The sequence below is a fragment of the Bombina bombina genome, chromosome 1 (genome assembly GCF_027579735.1).
Source record: "Bombina bombina isolate aBomBom1 chromosome 1, aBomBom1.pri, whole genome shotgun sequence".
NCBI classification, from domain to species: domain Eukaryota; kingdom Metazoa; phylum Chordata; class Amphibia; order Anura; family Bombinatoridae; genus Bombina; species Bombina bombina.
The window spans coordinates 8227398-8235779 of record NC_069499.1 but is presented as its reverse complement, the minus strand read 5'-3'; the positions used below and the strand labels follow the sequence as shown (position 1 = coordinate 8235779).

Below are 8382 nucleotides of genomic sequence, written 5' to 3'. Positions count from 1 at the left end.
TTCAGTTTGTGGCTCTTCCTTTCGGACTGGCCATGGCACCCAGAATTTTCACAAAGTTTCTGGGGTCTCTGTTGGCGGTTTTAAGACCGCGGGGTATTGCGGTGGCGCCTTATCTGGACGATATTCTAATCCAGGCGCTATCTTGTAAACAAGCAAGGTCCCATACCGACATTGTACTATCCTTCCTGAGAACTCACGGGTGGAAGGTAAATCTGGAAAAGAGTTCTTTAATCCCGAAAGCAAGGGTGACTTTCTTGGGAACTGTAATTGATTCTATCTCCATGAAGATTTTTCTGACAGAGGTCAGGAAATCAAAGATTCTAGATACCTGTCGAGCCCTTCAGTCCAATCCTCGGCCGTCAGTGGCCCAGTGCATAGAAGTAATCGGACTGATAGTGGCGGCAATGGACATCATTCCGTTTGCTTGGTTTCACCTCAGACCTCTGCAGTTGAACATGCTCAGGCTGTGGAATGGAGATTATGCAGACTTGTCTCCTCAATTAACCCTGGAGCAGGAGACAAGGGACTCGCTTCAATGGTGGTTGTCTCTGGATCATCTATCCCAGGGAACATGCTTTCGCAGACCATCCTGGGTGATTGTGCCAGTCTTCTAGGGTGGGGAGCTGTCTGGGGTCCTCTAAGGGCTCAGGGAGTGTGGACTCCGGCGGAGTCTGTTCTTCCTATAAACATCCTGGAACTGAGAGCGATTTTCAATGCTCTTCTAGCCTGGCCTCAGTTGGCTTCGGCCCAGTTCATCAGATTCCAGACGGACAATATAACTACAGTGGCTTACATCAATCATCAGAGAGGAACGAGGAGTTCCTTAGCGATGACAGAGGTAGCCAAGATAATCCGGTGGGCATAAGCCCATTCTTGTTATCTGTCAGCGATCCACATCCCAGGGGTGGGCAACTGGGAGGGGGACTTTCTGAGCAGGCAGACTATTCATCAGTTAGAGTGGGAACTCCATCCGGAAGTATTCTCCAACCTGATTCTGAAATGGGGTCGGCCGGAGTTAGATCTCATGGCATCTCGTCAGAATGCCAAGCTCCCGAGGTACGGGTCAAGGTCCAGGGATCCTCAGGTGGAGCTGATAGATGCTGTAGCAGTTCTTTGGTCCTTCAGCCTAGCATATCGTTTTCCTCCGTTTGCTCTTCATTTCAAGGATTTTCTCCCAAGAGGGAGATTTCATCTTTCAAAATTATCTGCAAACCAGATAAAGAGAGAGGCGTTCTTACGCTGTGTAAAAGACCTTTTTACTATGGGAGTAATCTGTCCTGTTCCAAAATTGGAACAGGGACAAGGGTTTTACTCAAACCTATTTGAGGTCCCCAAAAAGGAGGGAACGTTCAGACCCATTTTGGACCTCAAGTGTCTAAACAAATTTCTAAGAGTTCCATCATTCAAGATGGAGACAATTGGAACGATTTTGCCAATGATCCAGGAGGGTCAATATATGACTACCGTGGATTTGAAGGATGCTTACCTTCATATTCCAATCCACAAAGATATTCATCGGTTTCTAAGGTTTGCCTTCTTGGACAAACATTATCAGTTTGTGGCTCTTCTCTTCGGGTTGGCCACAGCACCCAGAATCTTCACAAAGGTTCTAGGGTCTCTTTTGGCGGTTCTCAGACCGCAAGGGATAGCGGTGGCGCCTTATCTGGACGATATTCTGATTCAGGCGTCAACATATCATCTGACAAAATCTCACACGGACACAGTGTTGTCTTTTCTGAGAACTCACGGTTGGAAGGTGAACATAGAGAAGAGTTCACTTGAACTCTGATAGACTCGGTAGCCATGAAAGTATTTCTGACGGAGGTCAGATAATCAAAGATTTTGAATACTTGCCGAGCACTTCTGTCCATTCCTCGCCCATCAGTGGCTCAGTGTATGGAGGTAATCAGATTAATGGTAGCGGCAATGGACATCGTTCCGTTTGCTCGCTTTCATCTCAGACCACTGCAACTGTGCATGCTCGGTCAGTGGAATGGGGATTATGCAGATTTATCTCCAAAGATTATTCTTGATCAAGAGACCAGAAACTCTCTTCTTTGGTGGTTGTCGCCAGATCATCTGTCCCAGGGGACTTGTTTCCGCAGACCCTCGTGGGTCATAGTGACAACAGATGCCAGCCTTCTGGGCTGGGGTGCAGTTTGGAACTCCCTGAAGGCTCAGGGTGTTTGGACTCAGGTGGAGTCTCTACTTTCAATCAATATTCTGGAACTGAGAGCAATATTCAATGCGCTTCAGGCGTGGCCTCAGTTGGCTTCGGCAAAATTCATCAGATTCCAGTCAGACAACATAACGACTGTGGCATATGTCAATCATCAGGGAGGAACAAGGAGTTCCTTAGCGATGATAGAAGTATCCAAGATAATCAGTTGGGCAGAGGCCCACTCTTGTCATCTGTCAGCGATCTACATCCCAGGGGTAGAGAACTGGAAAGCAGATTTTCATCTGACTTTTCATCCGGGGGAGTGGGAACTTCACCCAGAGGTATTTGCCTCATTGATTCTCAGATGGGGCAGACCAGAATTGGATTTGATGGCATCTCGTCAGAATGCCAAGCTTCCATGATACGGATCCCGATCAAGGGATCCTCAAGCCGAACTGATAGATGCCTTGGCAGTACCTTGGTTGTTCAGCCTAGCTTATGTGTTTCCACCGTTTCCTCTCCTCCCACGCATGATTGCTCGAATCAAACAGGAGACAGCTTCAGTGATCCTGATAGCGCCTGCGTGGCCTAGCAGGACTTGGTATGCGGATCTAGTGGACATGTCCTCTCTGCCACCGTGGAAACTTCAGTTGAGACAGGACCTTCTCATTCAAAGTCCTTTCCAACATCCAAATCTAATTTCTCTGCAACTGACTCCGTGGAGATTGAACGCTTGATTTTATTGAAGCGAAGGATTCTCTGCTTCAGTTATCAATACTTTGATACAGGCTAGAAAGCCTGTCACTAGAAAGATCTATCATAAGATATTGAGTAATAAATCGAAGGGTTACTCATGGAGTAAAGTTAGGATTCCTAGGATTTTGTCTTTTCTCCAAGAAGGATTGGAGAAAGGGTCATCAGCAAGTTCCTTAAAGGGACAAATTTCAGCTTTGTCAATTCTGTTTCACAAACGTTTGGCAAATGTATCAGATGTTCAGTCTTTTTGTCAGGCTCTATCTAGAATTAAGCCTGTATTTAGACCTATTACTCCTCCCTGGAGTTTGAATTTAGTTCTTCGAGTTCTGCAAGGGTTTCCGTTTGAACCTATGCATTCCATAGATATTAAACTATTATCTTGGAAAGTTCTGTTTTTGGTTACTATTTCTTCTGCTCGAAGAGTTTCTGAGCTTTCAGCATTACAGTGCGATTCGCCTTATCTCATATTTCATTCTGATAAGGTGGTTTTACATACCAAACCTGGGTTCCTTCCTAAGGTTGTTTCGAATAAGAATATTAATCAGGAAATTGTTGTTCCTTCCTTGTGTCCTAATCCTTCTTCTAAGAAGGAGCGTCTGTTACATAACTTGGACGTGGTCCGTGCCTTAAAGTTTTACTTACAGGCAACTAAGGATTTCCGTCAATCATCTTCATTATTCATTGTTTATTCTGGAAAGGGTAGGGGTCAGAAAGCTACGTCTACCTCTCTTTCTTTTTGGCTGAGAAGTATCATCCGCCTGGCATATGAGACTGCTGGACAGCAGCCTCCTGAAAGAATTACGGCTCATTCTACTAGGGCTGTGGCTTCCACATGGGCTTTTAAAAATGATGAACAGATTTGTAAGGCTGCGACTTGGTCGTCCCTTCACACTTTTTCCAAATTTTACAAATTTGATACTTTTGCTTCTTCTGAGGCTATCTTTGGGAGAAAGGTTCTTCAAGCAGTGGTGCCTTCCGTTTAGGTTTCTGTCTTGTCCCCCTCCCTTTCATCCGTGTCCTATTGCTTTGGTATTGGTTTCCCACAAGTAAGGATGAAATCTGTGGACTCGTCATATCTTTGTAAAAGAAAACTAAAGTTACGCTTACCTGATAAATTACTTTCTTTTACAATATGACGAGTCCACAGCCCACCCTGTTCTTTTTAAGACAGTTTTTCTTTATATTTTTTGTAAACTTCAGTCACCTCTGCACCTTTTAGCCTTTCCTTTTTCTCTTCCTATAACTTTGGCCGAATGACTGAGGGTGGAGGGGAAGGGGAGGGGCTATGTATACAGCTCTGCTGTGGTGCACTTTGTCACTTCCTGTTAGCAGGAGGTTAATATCCGACAAGTAAAGATGAAATCCGTGGTTTCGTCATATCGTAAAAGAAAGTAATTTATCAGGTAAGCATAAATTTAGTTTTTAACCTCTGTGATAACCTTGTATCTAAGCCTCTGCAGACTGCCCTTTATCTCAGTTATATTAATATACTTTTTACCTCTGTGATTACCCTGTATCTAACACTCTGCAGACTGCCCCTTATCTCAGTTATATTAATATACTGTTTACCTCTGTGATTACCCTGTATCTAAGCCTCTGCAAACTCCCCCTTATCTCAGTTATATTAATATACTTTTTACCTCTGTGATTACCCTGTGTCTAAGCCTCTGCAGACTGCCCCTTATCTCAGTTATATTAATATACTTTTTACCTCTGTGATTACCCTGCATCTAAGCCTCTGCAAACTGCCCCTTATCTCAGTTATATTAATATACTTTTTACCTCTGTGATTACCTTGTATCTAAGCCTCTGCAGACTGCCCCTTATCTCAGTTATATTAATATTCTTTTTACCTCTGTGATTAGCTTGTATCTAAGCCTCTGCAGACTGCCCCTTATCTCAGTTATATTAATATACTGTTTACCTCTGTGATTACCCTGTATCTAAGCCTCTGCAGACTGCTCCTTATCTCAGTTATATTAATACACCTTTTACCTCTTTGATTACCTTGTATCTAAGCCTCTGCATACTGCCCCTTATCTCAGTTATATTAATATACGTTCTACCTCTGTGATTACCTTGTATCTGAAGCAGCATTTGGTAGAAAGATCCTGCAGGCAGTTGTCTCTGCTTTAGATTTATAAAAAAGAAAAACAATGTTTTTTTGTGATGTTGTAGATTTCTTTTTATATATATATATATATATATATATATATATATATATATATATATATATATATATATATATATATATATATATATATATATATATATATACACACACACACACACACACACACACACACACACACACACACACACACACACACACACACACACACACACACACACACACATATATATACACATACATACATGTGTGTGTATATATACACACACATGTATACACACATACACAAACACTGATGGCAGAATAAGGAGAAAATAAAAGCACAGACTGACTAGGTTTCTTATTGTCCCCAATATAGGGTTTGTGACAGACAGCAGATGGCCAACAGGGAGATTGGTGCCCATGTAGCTGGTGAGTACAGTCCTGTGTGCTAGCTCTGGTTATGATCACTAATGTGGTGACCAAGTGCTCTCTTTCTAGATGCTACAGATCCTGCACAGATTATATTTGCTCGGTTCAGGCCACCAACACCACCTCCCAGGAGCACTAGCAAATGGCACAAGAAGAGTCACCAGCAGATTGGGTCCTTATGACCTCTAGGGTATGTGTGCTTAGTACTTTAGTGATCGTGGTGTGGTAATACGGGTGCATGTTGCAATGAGTGATATTTATTTCCCTATCTTCAGATCCTGTTAGATACAAACCCACCTGGTGTCCATATTTGTTCCTGTTGGTTCCTCCATCACCTGATGTGACGCAAGTGTCCGGCCCCTGGTTGCTGAGAGTAACAGATCAGTCTGTGACGGAATAGTCACCCCAGGTACAGCGCCAGTGCCAGCCAGCAGCACACAGTAGCTCTGCATCTGGTATCGCAGAGGGCTCGGCCCAATAGCAGACAAGTTGGCCAACTCAACACCAAGCACTGGGGCCAACTCAACACCAAGCACTGGGCACCGATGGCACCTTCTGTAACAGACGAAAGATTAAGAACTGATATTTAATATCTGAATTAATAATAATGAATAAATACAAGATTTTGTAAAACATGTGAGTTGTGTGAAGACTTCTCAGGTGCTACAGCGGTTTCTGTAAGAAATTCACAAGCACCTATAAAATGTGACCTGTGTTTCTATGGATTTAATCAGAGGTGACATCAGTATTGGGCACTGAAATGTCATTAAATGAAGAAATAAGAGGTGGTATAACAAGGGAATTGTTCTTTCGTGGGCTCCCATTCCAGTAAGAATTCCCTAGCAGTAATACGTGAGTTTTCCTGGGGATTTTGAAATATAAATTTGTGCACACATTAAGCCGTTCCTCTAACATAACAGCAACATGTTTGGGACTATAAACTTGTTAATTGTAAAGTTAATAAAACAAATAGATTATTAATTGAACACTTCATGAAGTGATATTAAGTAAAATAAAAATGATTTAGCATCATCATTAGTCATTCATCAGCCCCTTTGGTAACGTGTTTTGTTTCCATCAAGCTTTAAGAATCATAAGATCCCATCTGAAAAGCCTGCGATTTGTCTGTATCGTATCGGTTTTATTTTGTTTGTGAGCTTCATGGTTTGGTTCTCTAATTTAGTCGCTTTGTTTCTCACTCAGTCAGCAGCGTTTTAATTGGAATTTCTCTGAAATCAGTAAAAACACCCCAGCTGCTGTTCCTTGTTATAAATTGGTCACAGGAGCCACATACCTTAAACTCGTCACTGCGATCATTTGACCCCAAATTGTCTATTAATTTTTGGACCCCTTATAACCATACCCAAATAAAAACACGTACTCAAAAGTGGGATAAAAAAGGCCGCAGCTTGTTTTATTCACTTTCACAACATAAATAACTTTTTAAACACATAAACCAAAAACCAGAGCTTGTCCCACCAAAATAATTTTCCTGTGCCTGCACCCATCAGGCACGCCTCTCCATGAAAGCCACCTCTCCTGTCAATCCCAACAGGAGGTGCCAAGAACCCCTACAATGACGTAAGATAGCACACCCAGGGCAAGCACCCCGCCAATGCTGCGACAAAGATATTTTACAACTAGGGAGGGAGGGTGGGCACTTAAGCCGTACGCTCCTGAAAAGGTAAGTAAAAAGGGCACAAATCCACTGCACCAACAACTATTTAAAAGTTCTTCCCAGACCACGCCCCCTTGACCCTTACCTAACCTCAAATTCAACCAATAGGGGTCAATTAACCCCTTCCTTAATTTGTTCTCGTCTGGGGTTGCTCCTTGACCCTAAATTGTCTATTAATTTTCGGACCCCTTATATCCTTATAAAACCAAATAAAAACACATACTCAAAAGTGGGATAAAAAAAGTCTGCAGCTTGTTTTATTAACTTTCACAACATAAATAACATTTAAAACACATAAACCAAAAACCAAAGCTTGCCCCACCAAAATCATTTTTTTCATGTAATTGGCAAGAGTCCATGAGCTAGTGACGTATGGGATATACAATCCTACCAGGAGGGGCAAAGTTTCTCAAACCTCAAAATGCCTATAAATACACCCCTCACCACACCCACAATTCAGTTTTTCAAACCTCCTATGGAGGTGGTGAAGTAAGTTTGTGCTAAGATTTCTACGTAGACATGCGCTTCTCAGCATTGTTGAAGCCCGATTCCTCTCAGAGTACAGCGAATGTCAGAGGGATGTGAAGGGACTATCACCTATTGAATGCAATGGTTTTCCTCAGGGGAGATCTATTTCATAGGTTCTCTGTTATCGGTCGTAGAGATTCATCTCCTACCTCCCTTTTCAGATCGACGATATACTCTCATATACCATTACCTCTACTGATAACTGTTTCAGTACTAGTTTCACTATCTGCTTGCTATATGTGGATGGGTGTCTTTTCGGTAAGTATGTTTTTTATTACTTAAGACACCCCAGCTAGGGTTTGGCACTTTATTCATTTATATAAAGTTCTAAATATATGTATTGTACTTATATTTGCCATGAGTCGGGTTTATGTAATTCCTTGTGCAGACTGTCAGTTTCATATTTGGGGAAAATAAACATTTTAAGAAATATTTTTTCTTACCTGGGGTTTAGTCTTTTTTTCAGATTGACTATATTTTTCTTGCAAATTGCGGGCAGTACTAGGCCCGCGGGTGCGCCAAATGCTAGACTTTATTGCATCTTTCTTGTCGCAAGACTTTTTTGGCGCAAAAGTACATCCATTGATGCAAGTTCATCATTTCCGGCGTCGTAGTTGACGCCGAGTCCTTACACAGGGTTGCGTCCTTAGTGACGCAAGTGTGTCATTTCCGGATGTTGTTGGCGCCAACAAATTTTCAGTCACGTTGTGCGTCATA

The 8382-nt window shown here is 42.3% G+C and overlaps 1 long non-coding RNA gene across 1 annotated transcript; it reads left to right on the top strand.

Annotated features, from left to right (window-relative positions):
• Positions 1-5404: 5404 nt before the first annotated feature.
• On the top strand, positions 5405-6092 carry LOC128635885 (uncharacterized). Its single transcript, XR_008398611.1, has 3 exons — positions 5405-5459; positions 5529-5649; positions 5735-6092. It is a non-coding gene; the product is annotated as an uncharacterized LOC128635885 (long non-coding RNA).
• Positions 6093-8382: the final 2290 nt, after the last annotated feature.